Source organism: Eriocheir sinensis, chromosome 66 (assembly GCF_024679095.1).
Source record: "Eriocheir sinensis breed Jianghai 21 chromosome 66, ASM2467909v1, whole genome shotgun sequence".
Taxonomy (NCBI): domain Eukaryota; kingdom Metazoa; phylum Arthropoda; class Malacostraca; order Decapoda; family Varunidae; genus Eriocheir; species Eriocheir sinensis.
In genome coordinates, this window is record NC_066574.1 from 3,708,900 (window position 1) to 3,727,727 (window position 18,828).

The 18,828-nt window shown below is 43.2% G+C and overlaps 1 long non-coding RNA gene across 3 annotated transcripts in view; it reads left to right on the forward strand.

Moving 5' to 3' along the window:
* Positions 1 to 18,828, forward strand: part of LOC126987744 (uncharacterized) — a 57,446-nt gene that overhangs the window by 8,068 nt on the left and 30,550 nt on the right. Inside the window, exons 1-2 of one of the 3 annotated variants that reach the window (XR_007741135.1) lie at positions 6,981 to 7,203; positions 14,691 to 14,862. This is a non-coding gene — a long non-coding RNA (uncharacterized LOC126987744). Of the gene's footprint in view, positions 1 to 6,980; positions 7,204 to 8,014; positions 8,098 to 14,690; positions 14,863 to 18,828 lie in introns of those variants that run through there. The other 2 variants (XR_007741136.1, XR_007741137.1) reach the window with 2 other exon arrangements.

Below are 18,828 nucleotides of genomic sequence, written 5' to 3' on the forward strand. Positions count from 1 at the left end.
TCAACCGTATGTTATTAAGCTGTATACGAGTCTTGAAAATTACTGGAGAACTATAACATGTGGTATTGAATGTATGGTGACTCAAGGATATTTTTTAAGCGAATCATTCCTCTGCCTTACCTGCCATATCTTGCCTCACATTGCTGTTGTTTGAGCATGTCCTGATTCTTAACCCGGTAGCTGCGGGGGTCATGTTTCTTAGGTTAGGTTAGGTTAGGTTAGGTTAGGTTAGGTTAAAGGTCCCTCTAAGTAAAATAATGAGAAAGAATCATCACTCACGCAAACCATTTCATAATATATATCAACGCATTTGTGATCAGTTTATGCATCATCTATTTTGGGAGGTGGTTTATATCATGGCAGAAATTTGGCCCATCGCTGGTACACGGTAAAGCCACAAATTTGGCCCATCGCTGGTACACGGTAAAGCCACAAATTTGGCCCATCGCTGCTACCGGGTTAAAACAAGTTAGGAAAAGCTTTTACATCTTAGAATCTGATAATAAGCGAAAGAACTCGGCCCAAATCCAACACATGGGTCCGGTAAATTAAATCCCCTTTCTAGAGTATGGTAACTCAATAGCCAGAGAGCGATAGATAGATAAATAGAGAGAGAAAAACGAAACAAAAAGAGAAGAAAGAAAGAGAAGGGAGACAAAAAGAAAGAAAAAAAGAAAAAAAATGAAGTAAGGAAAAGAGAGAGATAAACAAAAATAAGTAGTGAAAAAAAGAGAAAAGAGAAGAGAGAAAAGGAGATAAAAAAGAAATGATATAGACACAGAAAGAGAAAGAAACATTTTTATAAGGCTATCTCTTTGCTTCGTGAGTATGTATACCTTGCTGATGTTGCTTCAATAAATGTCATAATTTTTAAGAAGTTAGGAAAATTCTTTACTTCGTGGAATCTTGTGATAAGCAAAATAATAAAAATAAAACGAGCCTTATTCTCCAAATGCTTTCCGTGAACTGAACCTCATTTTTAGATTGAAACCTGGAACATTGAAACTTAAAAATCCGAAATATTCAAAGCCTTTCACGTGATTGGAGAATTCGGGCAGTTAATACTAAATAAATGGTCACACACACACACACACACACACACACACACACACACACACAAGACCAGGGTACCGGGAACACACATGCAGCGACCCGCCCCCCCCTACCCCTTAAAAAAAAAAAAAACATTACCGGATCCGAGAGAGAGAGAGAGAAAGAGAGAGAGAGAGAGAGAGAAAATGGAAAACCCTTGAAAGAAGAACACAAAAAAACACCCAAGCGGGATAGAGTAGCGGGCATCATTAGTTCCCTTTCACGATATTGGGAAAAATTCATCTCGCGCATTCATATTTTCCGCTCATGACGTGCGATGGAGTGGTATACCTAATGTTCGCAAGCCCTTCCCTTCCCTCCTTCCCTTCCCCCCCGGCACCACCAAATTTTCCCTCCTCCCTATACCATGCAGTCGGGGGTTCCCATAATGAGCTCGAGAGAGAGATGTTTCGCATCAAGCAGACGAGATGTGAAGATGCTGTAAAAATTATCGTGGCTATCAAGGGAGTGGGAGAATGTTGTGTGTGTGTGTGTGTGTGTGTGTGTGTGTGTGTGTGTGTGTGTGTGTGTGTGTAGATAGATAGATAGATAGATAGATAGATAGATAGACAGATAGATAAATAGATAGATAGATAGATATATAGATAGATAGATAGATAGACATAAGAGATAGATAGAAAGAATGAGAGAATGAAAGAGAGAATGAGAGAATGAGAAAGAATAAGAGAATGAGAGAGAGAGAGAGAGAGAGAGAGAGAGAGAGAGAGAGAGAGAGAGAGAGAGAGAGAGAGAGAGAGAGAGAGAGAGAGAGAGAGAGCGAGAGAGAGAGAGAAAACAAGGAAAATATAACTAACATCCACATCAATCACCGCGATAATTTCGTTAGTGGTTGATGCATTTTAACGGCTTCGATCAATCACGCGACGGGATGATTGCTAATTGTGACGAACGTACTAGCGCTGATCGGTCACGTTCCCTGTCCCTGTCACTTTGGACGATGAGAATGCTGTACGATGATATGATGAAGGGAAGTAAGGACTGCGAAGGAAGAAAATACAGGAAGAAAAAGGAAGAAAATGTGATATGATGAAATGATTAAGGGAAGTAAGGACTGCAAAAGAAGAAAATACAAGAAGAAAAACAGGAAGAAAAAGGAAGAGAATGTGATATGATGAGATGATGAAAGGAAGTTATGACTGCGAAGGAAGGAGATATAGAAGAAAAAAATATACAGGAAGAAAAAGGAAGAGAATGGATATGATGAGATGATGAAGGGAAGTAAAGACTGCAAAAGAAGAAAATATAGAAGAAAAAAAAACAGGAAGAAAAAGGAAGAGAATGGAGGAGGTAATGTGTTTTTTTGTTTTTGTTTTATTAAATTTGATACCTTTTCGCGGGCATATTTGTTTAGTGGGCTTGTTGTTGTTGTTGTTGTTGCTGTTGTAGTTGATGTTGTTGTTTTTACAGAAAAGGAGACAGTTCAAGGGCGTGAAAAAAAAACAATAATGAAAAAAAAAGACCGTTACTTACTGCTCCCGTTGTTGTTGTTCTTGTTTTTGTTGTTGTTGTTGTTGTTGTTGTCTTTGTTTTTCCCCTTGAGCTGCCTCCCTTGCTGTAAAGAAAAATATTACTGAATTTACGTGCCATGCTTAAAACAACAGTAACAGTGAAGTTATAAAAATGAATAGCTCGTGCAACCTCGACGCGGGCTGCTGCAGCGTACGTGGCCGGGCAGCGTGGGTCTAGTCTTTTGAATTAGTGTGTATCCCGGAGAATTAACTTGTCAGCGTTCGTAAATCACCGGAACCATCACCAAGGCACGGAATGACGAAACAACCGAAAAAAAAACACATACTATGATTTCAACTCCTACTACTACTACTACTACTACTACTACTATTACTACTACAACAACTACTACTACTACTACTACTACTACTACTACTACTACTACTACTACTACTACTACTACTACTACTACTACTACTACTACTACTACTACTACTACTACTACTACTACTACTACTACTACTACTACTACCAACGATGCCAGATTGTCTTACTCAGCCTCTTATATTTACTGACCCAAAAACTGTCTCGTGGACCCCAATAAGGAGACTCACTCATAATCATCGTTAAAATAGTTAATTTCTGATGTTTCTTGGCGTCAGAAACCGGGAAATACTATGCTCTGAGTACTACAATCTGGCAGCGGTGACTACTACTACTACTACTACTACTACTACTACAATTATAATCATGCGCACTATTAACATATCTTTTTTCTTTCATACAATTATTTTCATTGTGATGTTAAAGGTGCATTGTCCTCCATCGTGACCCATTTTTTGCCACCCCGGGACCAGAGGAGTTTTAGACTCATAATATTACTCTATCTTCCTTTTCTTCCACGCTTTTTACCGCAACCTCTATTTTCTTCTCTCTCCTTCCCCCCATACACACACCTCGGAGTTAGTATTATTATTTTACTGCAAAGGAGGAAGCTCAAGGGATAATAAAAACACATCAACAATATAGCCTTCCAGACGCTGTTCCGAGGAAAGAAGAAAAAGAGGGAGAGACCACAAGAGAAGTCCATTTCAGGTGGAGAGGTGTCTTGATATGTGAATAAATCCTTGTGACCAGTATTTCAATAGTAGTAGGTGTTTTACTGATATAATAGTGGGCTAGAGGGACGTTCAGTTTACCATATTACGTTATCTCCCACATCTTTTACCACGCCCAGTTTTTCTCTTCTTTTTTCTTCCTTACACACACACACACACACACACACACACACACACACACACACACCGGGGCTTGTGGTAGCGCGCAGGTAGATCCATATCCGAGTCCTATAATGTGCGGAGGACACCTGTGCCTTCACGCTGCGACCCCCAACACCTGGCCGGGCACACACACACACACACACACACACACACACAAAAGGAGTATTCCCAGAGATCGATCCTACACACACACACACACACACACACACACACACACACACACACAAGGAGTATTCACAGAGATCGATCCTATCTTACGACATCCGAATGCTCTTTCATTAGGTCCTCTCCGGTGATTCGAGTCCAGCATGTGATAAGGCCGTGGGTGAATTACAGATAAACATACAGACACACACGCGATATATAAATAACTCAATTCCATCTTAATCAAACCTGCACTTGTCACTTGTTTTTTTCCCCTTTTTTTGTTTTTTTTTTTTTTTTTTTTGCGCACACCGTTATGGCGTATCACAGATCTCCCTCCCTCCCGACACTCGCTCCCTCCTTCGTGCTTCCACTCATTACTCCGTTTTCTAATCAGGCTGAGTGCCGCTGAGCCCCGCCGATGATCAGTTCACAGGGAAAACATGTAAATATATGATTGCCTCACCTCGGCCGGGGGGAGCGCAGCCCTTTGTGAGTCTTAAGGGACTGAACGTTACCCACCTATCCACCTACACTACGTTTTTGTACAGAGACGGAGGAGGTGGGGAGGTGAGGGAGATGGCGTAGGGATGGGCAAAAGAGAGAGAGAGAGAGAGAGAGAGAGAGAGAGAGAGAGAGAGAGAGAGAGAGAGAGAGAGAGAGAGAGAGAGAGATGGGGGAAGAAAATGGAGAAGAGGGAGATAGGGGGAGGGAGAGAAGGGGAAAATATGGGGAAGAGAGAGAGAGAGAGAGAGAGAGAGAGAGAGAGAGAGAGAGAGAGAGAGAGAGAGAGAGAGAACCTATAATGCGTGACTAAGCAGTTTGACCCGTAGTGGTGGTGTGATTCTTGGCATAATATTAACAGAATGATCAGTACTTGCATTGAGGCTTTTGTATATACTCGTAGTAAGGAAAGCAGGAAGAAAACAAATAAATATCCATCTACACTAACTAGGAAATAAAAATAACACTGACAAACCAGATAAAACCAACAACCTAACGAGTAAATCATGCAGGAAACACAAGGGAAAGATAAGCGTTACCATCTCCGCCGTCTGACCTTCGAATGAGCCTTGATTAACTATCTTTTCCCTTGTTACTAGAGATTCAAGTCCTGCCCGTGACTAACAACATATCCTACGCTCCACAACTCTCCCTAAAACACTGAAGAATATGGTAACAACTTCATGAGATCGGGGTGAAGACTGTCTATTGTTTTTGCTTTTCCTATAGTTTGCTTTCATATCTTATAGTTCGCTTTCATATCTTATAGTTCGCTTTCTTTGTGTCCGTTCTTTTCTAGTCCTGCCCGTGACTAACAACATATCCTACGCTTCACAACTCGCTCTAAGGCACTGAAGAGTATGGTAACAACTTCATGAGATCGGGGTGAAGACTTTCTATTGTTTTTGCTTTTCCTATTGTTCTCATATCCCATAGTTCGCTTTCATATCTTATAGTTCGCTGTCTTTGTATCCGTTCTTTTCTAGTCCTGCCCGTGACTAGCAACATATCCTACTCCACAACTCGCCCTAAGGCACTTCATGAAATCGGCTGAAGACTATCTATTGTTCTTGCTTTTTCTATAGTTCGCCTTCATAACCCATAGTTCACTTTCTCTGCATTCGTTCTTTTTACTACCTATATCAAGCTCTTTACAGTCCCATACAGCATCATCCTCAGCCGCCGCGTTGACACTCACTTTCGCGCTAAGAGAAGGTTCACCAGGATTTAATGAGCACGAGTTCGCGGCTTTTGGACAACTTCGGGAGAGTATTGTTGCGGAAACGAGACACTCAGACTCAAGGCTCAGACAGTGTGGCGGCGACGGGGCTGCAGGAAGGATGGAGGGGCCCGCTCTTTCCTCTCTTCACCTTCCTTCTTCTCCTTGTTCCTTTCCGTTTTCTTCCACCTCCCCTCCTCCCCCTCCCCTCTTCTTCCTCCCATCGTTCCCAGGCAGCTTTCCTCTCTAACCCTTCTTCTTCTTCTTCCTTTCTCTCTTATCTTCTTCCACCTCCCCTCCTCCCCCTCCCCTCTTCTTCCTCCCATCGTTCCCAGGCAGCTTTCCTCTCTAACCCTTCTTCTTCTTCTTCTTCTTCCTTTCTCTCTTATCTTCTTCCACCTCCACTCCTCCCCCTCCCCTCTTCTTCCTCCCATCGTTCCCAGGCAGCTTTCCTCTCTAACCCTTCTTCTTCTTCTTCTTCCTTTCTCTCTTATCTTCTTCCACCTCCACTCCTCCCCCTCCCCTCTTCTTCCTCCCATCGTTCCCAGGCAGCTTTCCCCTCTAACCCTTCTTCTTCTTCTTCTTCCTTTCTCTCTTATCTTCTTCCACCTCCACTCCTCCACCTCCCCTCTTCTTCCTCCACCTCGTTCCCAGGCAGCTTTCCTCTCTAACCCTTCTTCTTCTTCTTCCTTTCTCTCTTTATCTTCTTCCACCTCCCCTCCTCCACCTCCCTCTTCTTCCTCCCATCGTTCCCAGGCAGCTTTCCTCTCTAACCCTTCTTCTTCTTCTTCTTCCTTTCTCTCTTTATCTTCTTCCACCTCCACTCCTCCACCTCCCCTCTTCTTCCTCCCATCGTTCCCAGGCAGCTTTCCTCTCTAACCCTTCTTCTTCTCCTTGTTCCTTTCCCTCTTTATCTTCTTCCACCTCCCCTCCTCCCTCTCCCCTCTTCTTCCTCCTCCTCGTTCCCACGCACTTATATTTATCTCTTGGGATGTAGAAGAGGACGGAGTGTTTTTTTTAGTATTTTTTTCCTCATTTTCCTTTTTTTTCTTCCTTTTATTTTCATTTTCCTTCTTCTCCTCCTCCTTCCCCCTTGTAGTCCCTCCCTCCTCCCCTTTCTTTCTCCCCTTCGTTCTTGCTGTTTTCCTTTCTCTCCATTTTCATTTATTTTCACCCTTTTATTTTCATTTTTCATAATTTTCCTTCTCCTCCTCCTCCTCCTCCTCTACCCTTCTCGTCCCTCCACCTCCCCTCCTCTCCCTCATTCTCCTCCCCTCATCATTCCACTCTCTTCCCACGCAATTTCTTTTTTTCTATTTTTTTTATACCGAACGATAAAGTTTCAAAATGCTTCGTGGTTAGTTTCCGATGCTAGTGACGTTTCCACCACCGCCATCACCACCACCATCACCACCACCAGCATCATCACCACCACCACCACCACCAACAGCATCACTACTTGCCATCTGCAGACAAAGACTCATATTCAAGAAGGTAAATTTAGTTGTAAAGAAAAATTGGTCTTGAAGGATCCTCTTGAGATTTTAGTGAACGAGAGCATTAAATTAGAAGTTGAATCTCCCGAGTCGAGCGAGTTTCGAGCCTCTGTTTCGTCCATAGTTTTAAGGGTTCATATTCAAGACTCTTTCCCAAGGCCACAGAGAAGATGAACCGGGTTGTCATGGGGTTGATTTTCCCGTTCAAGGGTGCAAAGGTCGTGTAAAACTATCCCTTGAATAACAAAGCAGTTCATGAAAATCCCAATAACTTCTACGAGAGGGTTTTCAAATAGGCGAACTGAGGTGCTGAGTAGTTTAAGAATACGGGGTTTAAAATTTTCAGCGTCCAAGCACACCTATTTAACAAGGCTTCGTACATAGGGGTCAGCGTTGCCAGATTGCCTTACTCAGCCTCTTCCTTATACCGACTTCCGATCCAAAACCTGTCTCCTACACCCAAATAACGAGACTCATTTATAGTTATTACAATCGTTAATTCCTGATGTCTTTTGGGGATCGTCAAGTGTCAAAAATTAGTAAACGATCCTCAATGTACAACAATTTGGCAACGGTGATAGGGGTTGTTTTGGACATTTCCAGGGGTAGTTTTATGACCCTGGTGGTAGTTTGGTCCTTCTTCCGTATCGTGAAACCTAAAGAACACTCATTAGACCCCGATTTATCTCCTTTTTGGCCTTTGAAAAGAGTTGATATGAGAGGCGGAAGCGTCTGGGAGTCTCGAGCCGCTGTTTCGAACACTCAGGGAAGGAAGGAGAGGCCGCGAGGCAGACACATTGGAGTTTCAAGTGTGTGTGTGTGTGTGTGTGTTACGCCACTCGCAGAATAGAAATGGAGCGTCCACTTCGATACCCGCCAACTGCTGCCCACGGTGTGTTTGCTGTTATTATTGTTGTTGTTAATGTTGTTGTTGTTATTATTTTTATGTTCTGAAAATTCCCTGTTGGACTGTTTTTGTTTACTTCCACCGTTGTTTGCCTCTTGTTAATGCTGTTACATGTTTCTCTCTCTCTCTCTCTCTCTCTCTCTCTCTCTCTCTCTCTCTCTCTCTCTCTCTCTCTCTCTCTCTCTCTCTCTCTCTCTCTCTCTCTCTCTCTCTCTCTCTCTCTCTCTCTCTCTCTATTAACCTTTTATAACGACCTCTTCACTGTTTATGACGTAACAAAATCACTGGACGTAGTCTATCTTGATTTCCAGAAAGCGTTTGATAAAGTCCCGCATCATAAATTACTTTACAAATTAAAGCAAATAGGTATTGACGGTCAAGTAAACCAATGGATCGCGAATTGGTTGAGCAACAGACAACAAAGAGTAGTGATTGACGGATTTAACTCAGAGTGGGCGCCTGTCACTAGTGGCGTCCCTCAGGGCTCGGTCCTTGGCCCAGTGCTTTTCATTATTTACATCAACGACGTGGATGTTGGACTCAATAACCGCATTAGTAAATTTGCAGACGACACAAAGATTGGCAACTCGGTTCTCACTGACGAAGACAGGCAAAGCCTCCAAGAGGATTTGCACAAAATTTCAGCTTGGTCGGATAGATGGGAGATGCCCTTTAACGTAGACAAGTGCCAGGTTCTTCAAGTTGGAACGAGGAATAAGAAGTTCGAATACGAAATGCGCGGCGTTAAACTCAAAAGCGTTCAATGCGTTAAAGACTTGGGGGTCAAAATAGCGTCAAACCTCAAATTCTCACAGCAATGCATCGATGCAGCAAATAAAGCGAACAGAATGATGGGCTTCATTAAAAGAAACTTTGTATTCAAGAATAAAGATGTAATACTCCCGCTCTACAACAGTTTAGTCAGACCCCACTTGGAATATGCGGTACAGTTTTGGTCTCGCCACAATGCAAAGGATATTGCTAAATTAGAAGGTGTTCAGCGTCGGGCAACGAAAATGATCCCTTCCTTGCGCAACAAATCCTACGAAGAAAGGCTTTCTACCCTTAACATGTTCTCTCTTGAGAAACGTCGCCTCCGAGGAAAACTGATCGAATGTTTTAAAATACTTAATGGTTTCACGAATGTAGACAGATCAACATTGTTTATGATCGATGACACTTTGCGCACGAGGAACAATGGCGTAAAACTCAGATGTAGACAAGTAAATTCAGACTGCACCAAATTTTTCTTCACCAACGTTGTAGTGCGAGAATGGAATAAGCTTCCACCGTCAGTGGTCCAGTGTAACACGATTGACTCCTTCAAAAATAAGCTCGACCGTCACTTCCTTCAACTTAATATCAACTAGAGTAGAAATGCAACGTTTTGGAGTCTTCTGATTAATGTAAAATCACTTAGGTTTAAGGACAGACCACCAAGTCTGGACCATGGGGTCTGTGTGGTCTGATTTTCTATGTAAATATATCTATGTAAATCTCTCTCTCTCTCTCTCTCTTCGTTAAAATTGCTTATTATCCAACTTAAATATGCCCCAAACGAGAGAGAGAAGAAGAAGAAGAGAGAAAGAGAGAGAGAGCGCACAAACAAACAAACAAACAAGTAAACAAACACGGTCAACATATGAGGTAGAATAAGGTAAAAAAAATAGTCCACCCCCACGCACGTTTCCCATTCCCATCCTCGCCATAAAGGTTTCGGATAACAAGGGGAGCTGGGCGGCCTATTATACCCCTTACCTTTTTATTCAGTTACCCCCCCTCTCTCTCTCTCTCTCTCTCTCTCTCTCTCTCGTCTCCTCACCTCCTTCCCTCTCTGGCCTTCCCCCTCCTACCCCTCCTCTCTGATCTCTCCCTCTCCTTCCTCCCCCTCCTCCCTGGCCTTTCCTCCCCCTCCCCTATCCGGCTTCTTCCTCACCTCCCTTCTCTGGTCTCTCCCCCTCACCCTCCCATTTTCCCTCCCTCTAGCCCCACATTTCCCCTCTCCTTCTCCTTCCTCCCTCTCCTCTCATTTGACTTCAGCTCACCGGCTTATAGAATTTGGACCGGATAATACGTGCTCGTGATTTTTTTCGGAGGGCGGATGAGCGGAGGAGAGGGTCGTAGGCTTGTGTGTGTTAGATGATGACGAGACAGATGTTGGATTATTTTGTGGCTCTTACATAAGGCGTATTGATTGAAGGATAAGGAAGTGTTAAGTGAGGTGTGTCTATAGATTCCAAGCAGAGATTTCATTTGGGGAGAATAAATAGATGTGGTCAGTTAGTTGATTAGCATATTTAACAATGGAAAGAAAACGGGAAAAGTATGTTAAGTGGATAAGTTAACTTTGTGAACGTGCAATGGAGGTTGTGTTGTTGGCACGTTTTAAGTCAATTACTATTAATGTGTATCTGTATGTGTGTTTTTTACTTGTACTGATTCATTAACTCAACGATTGCTTGTTTCCATAGACAGTTATTTTTCTGAGTTCTTGTGTTTTGTTTCCTTCCTCAATGGTCATCAACAAATATATATCACGCGATACTAAAGTGATTATACTGCATCATTGTGTGTGTGTGTGTGTGTGTGTGTGTGTGTGTGTGTGTGTGTGTGTGTGTGTTCTCTCTTTCGTTAATTACCTTCAAATCAAAGTTACCAAAAATGATAAAGAAAGGTTCCGATTCCCTGCCAGTCCTCCTCGTCGTCCATCAGGCGCGTCAAGACCCAATAAAGTGTTTTCCGATGATGAAGTCTCGGGCTCAGATCAGGCCGCGAGGTGGCTCTGGCGGCGGCAGTGACCGATGGCGGCGGTAGGCGGCGAGGGGGAGAAAACGGGGCTGCGGGGTGGGATTCCTGGAAAGCCAATTACTCATGATTACCGCAGCGCTCAGATCTACCGCCTCGGGTGAGCAGAACAAATGGAGGTAGATGATGTAGTGATTCCTTACTGTTGTTACGCGATACACGGCACGCGAGGATATATAAATGTTACTCGCCGGGCGGTTGGTTTACAAAGGTGGTGAATGTGAGGCACCAAGACCCAGATTGACTCCCTTTTGGCGAGACCGATGTTTCCTTCATTACTCGATGCAGGGAACTCGATAATAAATGTTACTCGTTGGGTCGTAGGCATACACAAGTGGTGAATGTGAGGCACCATGACCCAGATTGACTCCCTTTCTGGCAGCTTCCCCCTCCTGTCTCTCCGGCATATGACCACAGATGTTGCGCCGACTAAACGAAACTTTCCAACTTTTCCCTTTCGGGCAGATCGATGAAAGGTTATCTGGGTAAACTCGGAGAAGGGTAAACGTTGGTAGCCCGGATGCTGCATTGGTCCTGTGTCCCGGTGCAGTGGGTTCTCATCCGCTATCTTCCCGAGGGCCGGTGGGATAGAGATAAGCACAGCGGCCACGGACAGGTAAAGCGTGTGTCCCCATCTTTACCCCACCGTGAATTTCATGAATGGATCAAGACGTTGTGTCACGATAAAGTCTCTCAGCGCCATCCCAAACTAAAGGTCAGCAGTCAAAACCCCAAAATACATAGATGGCTGCTGACTATTTCGGCCTAAAAAAAAAAAAATTACTGTGTTGCATGGTCATTGTGGCGCAGATAAAACAATAATAATGAGCTGCAGTAAACAGATTAACCCGGTAGCAGCGACGGGCCAAATTTGCGGCTTTACCGTGTAGCAGCGATGGGCCAAATTTCTGCCATGATATAAACCTCCCAAAATAGATGATGCATAAACTGATCACACATGCGTTGATATATATTATGAAATGGTTTGTGTGAGTGATGATTCTTTCTCATTATTTTACTTAGAGGGGCCTTTAACCTAACCTAACCTAACCTAACCTAACCTAACCTAACCTAACCTAACCTAACCTAACCTAACCTAACCTAACCTAACCTAACCTAAGAAACATGACCTCCGCAGCTATCGGGTTAATAATAATGACTAACGAAATTAAGCGACACTAACTACGCCGAATAACGATAAATTGACGGCCCAGTTTGCATTCATCATTACTAAAACTGCTGAAAATAAGTTCTCTGTAGATCGCGGCTGTCAAAAGTGTGGGAAAATAAATGTTTGATGATGGAAAAGTTGACCGAAAGCCTCAGATTCTGACAAACAAACTCCACAACCACCACCACCACCATCATTATCACCGTCACCACCACCACCACCACCACCATCATTACCACCACCACCACCATCACCATCATCATTACCAGCACCACCACAACCACTACTACCACCATCACCATCACCATCACCACCACCACAACCCCCCACAACTACAACCAGTATCACCCCACCACCTTCCTCACTTGCACACCACCACCACCATCACCACCACCACATCCAGTATCACCCCACTGCCTACTTTACTTTCCACACCACCACCACCACCACCATCACCACCTAGCGACCACACCGAACGCTTCCCCTTATCGTAATAAAATCTCTCCTCCAACCCCGCCAGTGTGTGTGTGTGTGTGTGTGTGTGTGTGTCGTCCGCACAAAGGAGATCATCATTTCTCATTGTCCTTCGTTTTGTCAATTAAAATAAACTGTGCATGTCATTTTCTCTTTGTTGGTAGATTAGTATTAATTATGAATACTAATAATGTTTTTATATCACTAATTATTTTTCCATCGCTTAATTAAGTTACATATTTTGTCTGCATTTAATTCATCTTCGGTTCTACATACCCTTCATTTTTCGTATGGCCCTGTTAGTGATACCTTTCCCATCGATAACTATTATTTCCCTGTGAACACCTAGGGGAGTGTATCAAGTCATCTCCACCCGAAATTGACCTCTCCACCCGAACTTGAACTCTCCACCCGAAGTTAACCTCTCCACCCGAAATTGAGCTCTCCACCCGAAATTGACCTCTCCACCCGAACTTGAACTCTCCACCCGAAGTTAACCTCTCCACCCGAAATTGAGCTCTCCACCCGAAATTGACCTCTCCACCCGAAATTGACCTCCACCCGAAATTGACCTCTCCACCCGAAATTGACCTCTCCACCCGAAATTGACCTCTCCACCCGAAATTGACCTCTCCACCCGATATTGACCTCTCCACCCGAAATTGACCTCCACCCGATATTGACCTCTCCACCCGAAATTGACCTCCACCCGAAATTGACCTCTCCACCCGAAATTGACCTCTCCACCCGAAATTGACCTCTCCACCCGAACTTGAACTCTCCACCCGAAGTTAACCTCTCCACCCGAAATTGAGCTCTCCACCCGAAATTGACCTCTCCACCCGAAATTGACCTCTCCACCCGAAATTGACCTCTCCACCCGAAATTGACCTCTCCACCCGAAATTGAGCTCTCCACCCGAAATTGAGCTCTCCACCCGAAATTGACCTCTCCACCCGAAATTGACCTCTCCACCCGAAATTGACCTCTCCATCCGAAGTTAACCTCTCCACCCGAAATTGACCTCTCCACCCGAAATTGACCTCTCCACCCGAAACTGACCTCTCCACCCGAAATTGACCTCTCCACCCGAAATTGACCTCTCCGTTGCCGAGTTTAAAGTAAAGGAAAGAAAAAGTATATATCTCTCATGCACTGTTCACCGACTTCACTAATCCCGGGGCGGCAAATTTGTTCCGGCTTAGTCTCGCTCGGCCACAAATACACGGCTAATTAGGATCAGAGGGAAAATATCAACGTTATCACTTAATATTTTCCGTCACTAATCTAGCATTAATGATTGGTTAAGTAAGGTTAAGTAATTGCCGCGGTTTTAGTATTTTTTTCATGATGCAGCGTTTGATATGTAATTGCCTTAATGATTTACTGGATTTAAGAAGCAAAGTTAATTACATCAGCTTTATCGTTTGCTTGCCACGTGCCTAATTACAGTCACACAGGTGTTACAGGTATCCGGACACCTCTCCTCCCGAAATTGACCTATCTTTCGGCCACTCCTCTTGACTCTAGGAGCAGTGTGTAGCGGGCTTTTTTCATTATTGTTTTTGTTTTTTTACCTTGTACTGCTTCCTTGATTGTAAAAAAAATGCATATTAGTGAAACATATTATCAATTATCAACGACAGAAACCAACTAAAATGAGTGTGTTATCTGTATTTAAGAAGCAAATTAAGTTAAATGTTTTACCGTTCGCTTGCTGCGTGCCTAATTACAATCAGTCGGTTGTTACAAAAGAAAAAATAGCGAAACATTATATATATTATGAACCAAAGAGACCAGCTAAAAACTCCCTTCATGATTCGCTGTGTTTTTAAAGAACCAATTACGTGAGCTGTTTTATTGTTTCCTTTTTTTTTTTTTTTTTTTTTTTTTTTTTACAGCAAAGGAGACAGTTCAAGGGCACACAAAAAGCAAACATTAATAAAAAAAAAAAGCCCGCTACTCACTGCTACTAAAAAGAATCCAAAGAGGTGGCCGAAAGATAGTCAGTTTTGGGAGGAGAGGTGTCCTGATCCTTGCTAAGTTGTTATGCCTAAAGAGATTAGTGAACGTTTATAATATGATCGGGGAAGACTTAACTAAAACCAACGTGTTCTCTATATTTCAGAAAGGAGAGAAAAACTTGACCTCCACACGTTTTGGAAGATGTTGATGTTCTCGAGGACTTCTGAGTATTGTTAATCCCACTTCGAAACAGCATCTACGGGGGGAGTGGAAAAAATTGGGCGGCTTTTCCGATACCCTACGCCCCTGTCCACCCAGCAGTGAATGGGTACCAGGTATTAATCGGGGGTTGTGTACCGTCTCCTAGGATCTGTTCCCTTCTCCTATAATTCCTTCCCCTTCTGTCTCTCTCCGGCATTTGACCACAGATGTTGCGCCGACTAAACGAAACTTTCAACCTTTTTCGAAACTACATCCGTCAGCATTGCCTCTCCAGTGAAACGGTACAGTCCATTACTCTTTCTTTACTTCAATCTATCTATCTATCTATGTTTCTATCTACCTCATTTTTACTCTTATTCGGGTTAATCCTCCCATCCATTTCCTCAGTCACTCTCCTCCTCACAATCTTCTCTCTTTTCTTCTCCTTATCTTCTTCTTTTCCTTCTCAACCTTCTAGTTCAAAGATTGACCATTCATGACTTTCAAAACTTCCCTTTCTTTCTCCACTCCCGCAAGGCAATTTCCTCACATTATCATCCAAGCATGGCACAAGATCCGCCACTTGTATGCAATCAACTCTCTTCCAGTTTACATCCTTCCTCTTCCTTCTCTTCCTTATCATCTTTCGTTTCATGTTCTCCGTCAACGAATTCCCACGGTTTCTCATCATTGGTAAACATGAGATAACCTTGCCCTTTTCTGTTTAATCTTTCAATGTTTTTTTTCTGTCATCTTTTGCTTCCTGTTCGCATATTTCCGCTCGTTCTAAAGATATTTGGCACTCAGTCCTGAACAGGCTAGGTAACGTTAGGTTAGGTTAGGTTAGGTAAGCTTAGGTTAGGTAAAGTTAGGTTGGTGATGCATTATAAAACTTTTTGGACCTTCTACGTGTTTCTTCTCTAAATATCCGTCTGTTTCCTTTCCTTCCCCTTCCCATATCATCTCCTCTTTGCTCTGGGCGGAGTGGAAAAATTTGGGCGGCTTTTCTGATACCCTACGCCCCTGTCCACACAGCAGTGAATGGGTACCAGGTATTAATCGGGGTTTGTGTCCCGTCTCCTGGGATCTGTTCTCTTCTCCTATAACTCCTTCCCCTTCTGTCTCTCTCCGGCATATGACCACAGATGTTGCGCCGACTAAACGAAACTTTCCAACTTTTCTCTTTTCTCTCTTTTCCTTCATATTTCCTCTACAAGCTTCTTTTCATTTTCTTTCCCTTTTAACTCCTCCCATGACCTCACCTTTTTGCTATCTCTTTCCTTTCCTTCCGTCTCTGCAAGTCCCGTTCTGCTTTCCCCTCCCTTCTCTTCCCATGGCATATCTTTGCTTTTTTTTTCTTTCCTTCCTCTCCTCCGTATTTGCGAGCTTTATTTCCTATTTTCCATTCTGTTTTCCTTCTTTTCCCTTCCCATGACCTCTGTTGCTCCTTCATTCTTTTCCTTCCCCCTTCTCTGCACGCTAACGTTTCCACTAACCTCTCCTCTTCACTCTCTCCTTTTCCCTTTCTCGGCTGTACATGCTCGATTATCTACGGTCTATTCTGTTTCCCTATTCAAACCCTTCCAATGATCTCTCCTTTTTGCTGTATTTTCCTTCATTTCTCCTCTACCAGCTTCGTCCCATGTTTTTTCCCCTTTTAAAACTCTCCCCACGACCTCTCCTTTTTGCTCTCTTTTCTTTCCTCGTCTGTACATGCTCGATTTACTACGTTCTATTCTGCTTCTCTCTTCTAACCTTTCCTATGACCTCTCTTTTTCTGCGGTCTCTTCCTTCCTTCTTCCTTCCATTTTCTTTCCCCTTCTATCTCTCCTCACGACCTCTCCTTTTTGCTCTCTTTCCTTTCCTCGTCTGTACATGCTCGATTTACTACGTTCTATTCTGTTTCCCTATCCTAACCCTTCCTATGACCTTTCCTTTTTTGCAGTCTCTTCCTTCCTTCTTCCTTCTATTTTCTTTCCCCTTCTATCTCTCCTCACGACCTCTCCTTTTTGCTCTCTTTTCTTTCCTCGTCTGTACGTGCTCAATTTTCTACGGTCTATTCTGTTTCCCTATTCTAGCCCGTCCTATGACCTTTCCTTTTTTGCTGTCTTTTCCTTCATTTCTCTTCTTCGTTCCATTGCTCTCTTTCGTTTCCTCGTCTGTACATCTCGATTTACAATGGTCTAGCCCTATTCTAACCCGTCCTATGACCTTAACTTTTTGCTCTCTTGCCCTTCCTCCGACTCTGCAATCTGAGAGAGAGAGAGAGAGAGAGAGAGAGAGAGAGAGAGAGAGAGACAGACACACACACACACACACACACACACACACACACACACACACACAGACACAGACACAGACACAGACACAGACACAGACACAGACACAGACACATACTCACACACAGACAGACAGACACAGAAAAATAAAAAAAATAAAAAATCCTGTAGAAAGACTCACGAAAACTCACTAAACCCTCATTCTACACTATAATATACTGGAGGCATCTTTTTTTTTTTTTTTTTACGTCTACGCCTATGGCACCGGTAGGCTTGCTTGAGGCGCCTGGGTGGTGTTCGGCCCCAGCCCGTCATGGCGCAGGCAAGTGTTTATAGTGGCGCCATCTTCTCTTTTCTACTAATGAGCCTTCCGGAATTGCTCGCATCGGCTCACGGGCGGATGTGGGTCGGGTGTATTTAGTGATGCAGAAGGAATGAGCAGACCTGGAAGAATTTATGATGGGAACTTGTGAGGTTAAAGGTTAAAGGTGACCTGCCCAAAAATTTTCAAGAGTATGCAGAGAGGGAATTTAAGAGGAGTATATCTATTATTTTCTTTCATCATTTTCTTCTATAATATTCGTTCGGTGTTTCATCTCCTCCTCCTCCTCCTCTTCCTTCTTCTCTCCTCTCTCCTCGTCTTTTCCTTGTCCTTTTTTTCTTTCCTTTCCCTCCATTGTCTGTGCCTTTCTTTTCTTCCGCAATATTCAGCTTTTGTTTCCTCCTCCTCCTCCTCCTCCTCCTCTTCCTCTTCCTTCTTCTCTCCTCGTCTTTTCCTTGTCTTTTTTTCTTTCCTTTCCCTCCATTGTCTGTGCCTTTCTTTTCTTCCGCAATATTCAGCTTTTGTTTCCTCCTCTTCCTCCTCCTCCTCCTCCTCCTCTTCCTCTTCCTTCTTCTCTCCTCGTCTTTCCCTTCTCCTTTTTTTTCTTTCCTTTCCCTCCATTGTCTGTGTCTTTCTTTGCTCCTCCTCCTCTCTTTCTCCACTGTTTCCTCCTCCTTTCCTTTTCCTTTCATTTCTAGTGTTTGGGTCTGTTATTTTCTATCTTCCTTTTCTTCAACAATATGTATCCTACCCTCTTTTTCCTCCTCCTCCTCTTCCTCTCTTTCTCCACTGTTTTCTCCTCCTTTCCTTTTCCTTTCATTTCTAGTGTTTGGGTCTGTTATTTTCTACCTTCCTTTTTTTCAACAATATGCAGCCTACCCTCTTTTTCCTCTTTCTCCTCCTCTCTTTCTCCATTGTTTTCTCCTCCTTTCCTTTTCCTTTCATTTTCATTGTTGGGGGTCTCTGCTATTTTCTATCTTCCTTTTCTTCAGCAATATGCAGCCTATCCTCTTTTTCCTTCTCCTCCTCCTCTTCTCTCTCCCTTGTTCTTTTCTCTCCTCCTTTCCTTCCATTTTTAGTCTCGGGGCGTTAGCAAGGCACACGCCACTCCAATCGCCTTTAATAGTTGGATCAATACGATTTTTGTGAAAGTTATGCCTTTGGGAAGCAGGCCAGGAGTGCGGAAACTATCAATACCATCAAAAGTTTATTCTTAATCACATGGAGAGCAATGTATCTTTTTTTTGTTTCCTCAGAGTAAGCTTTTAAAATTAAGTGGTATAGTGTTTTTCTTCCTAACAGATTTTCACCCTCTATGTATTTTAATAACGCCATCAGTATCATCAAAGGTCTGTTTATAATCACCGGGAGAGCAATGTATCTTTTTTTTGTTTCCTCAGAGTAAGCTTTTAAAATTATGTGGTAGTGTTTTTCTTCCTAACACATTTTCACCATATAAGTATTTTAATAACTCCATCAGTATCATCAAAGGTCTGTTT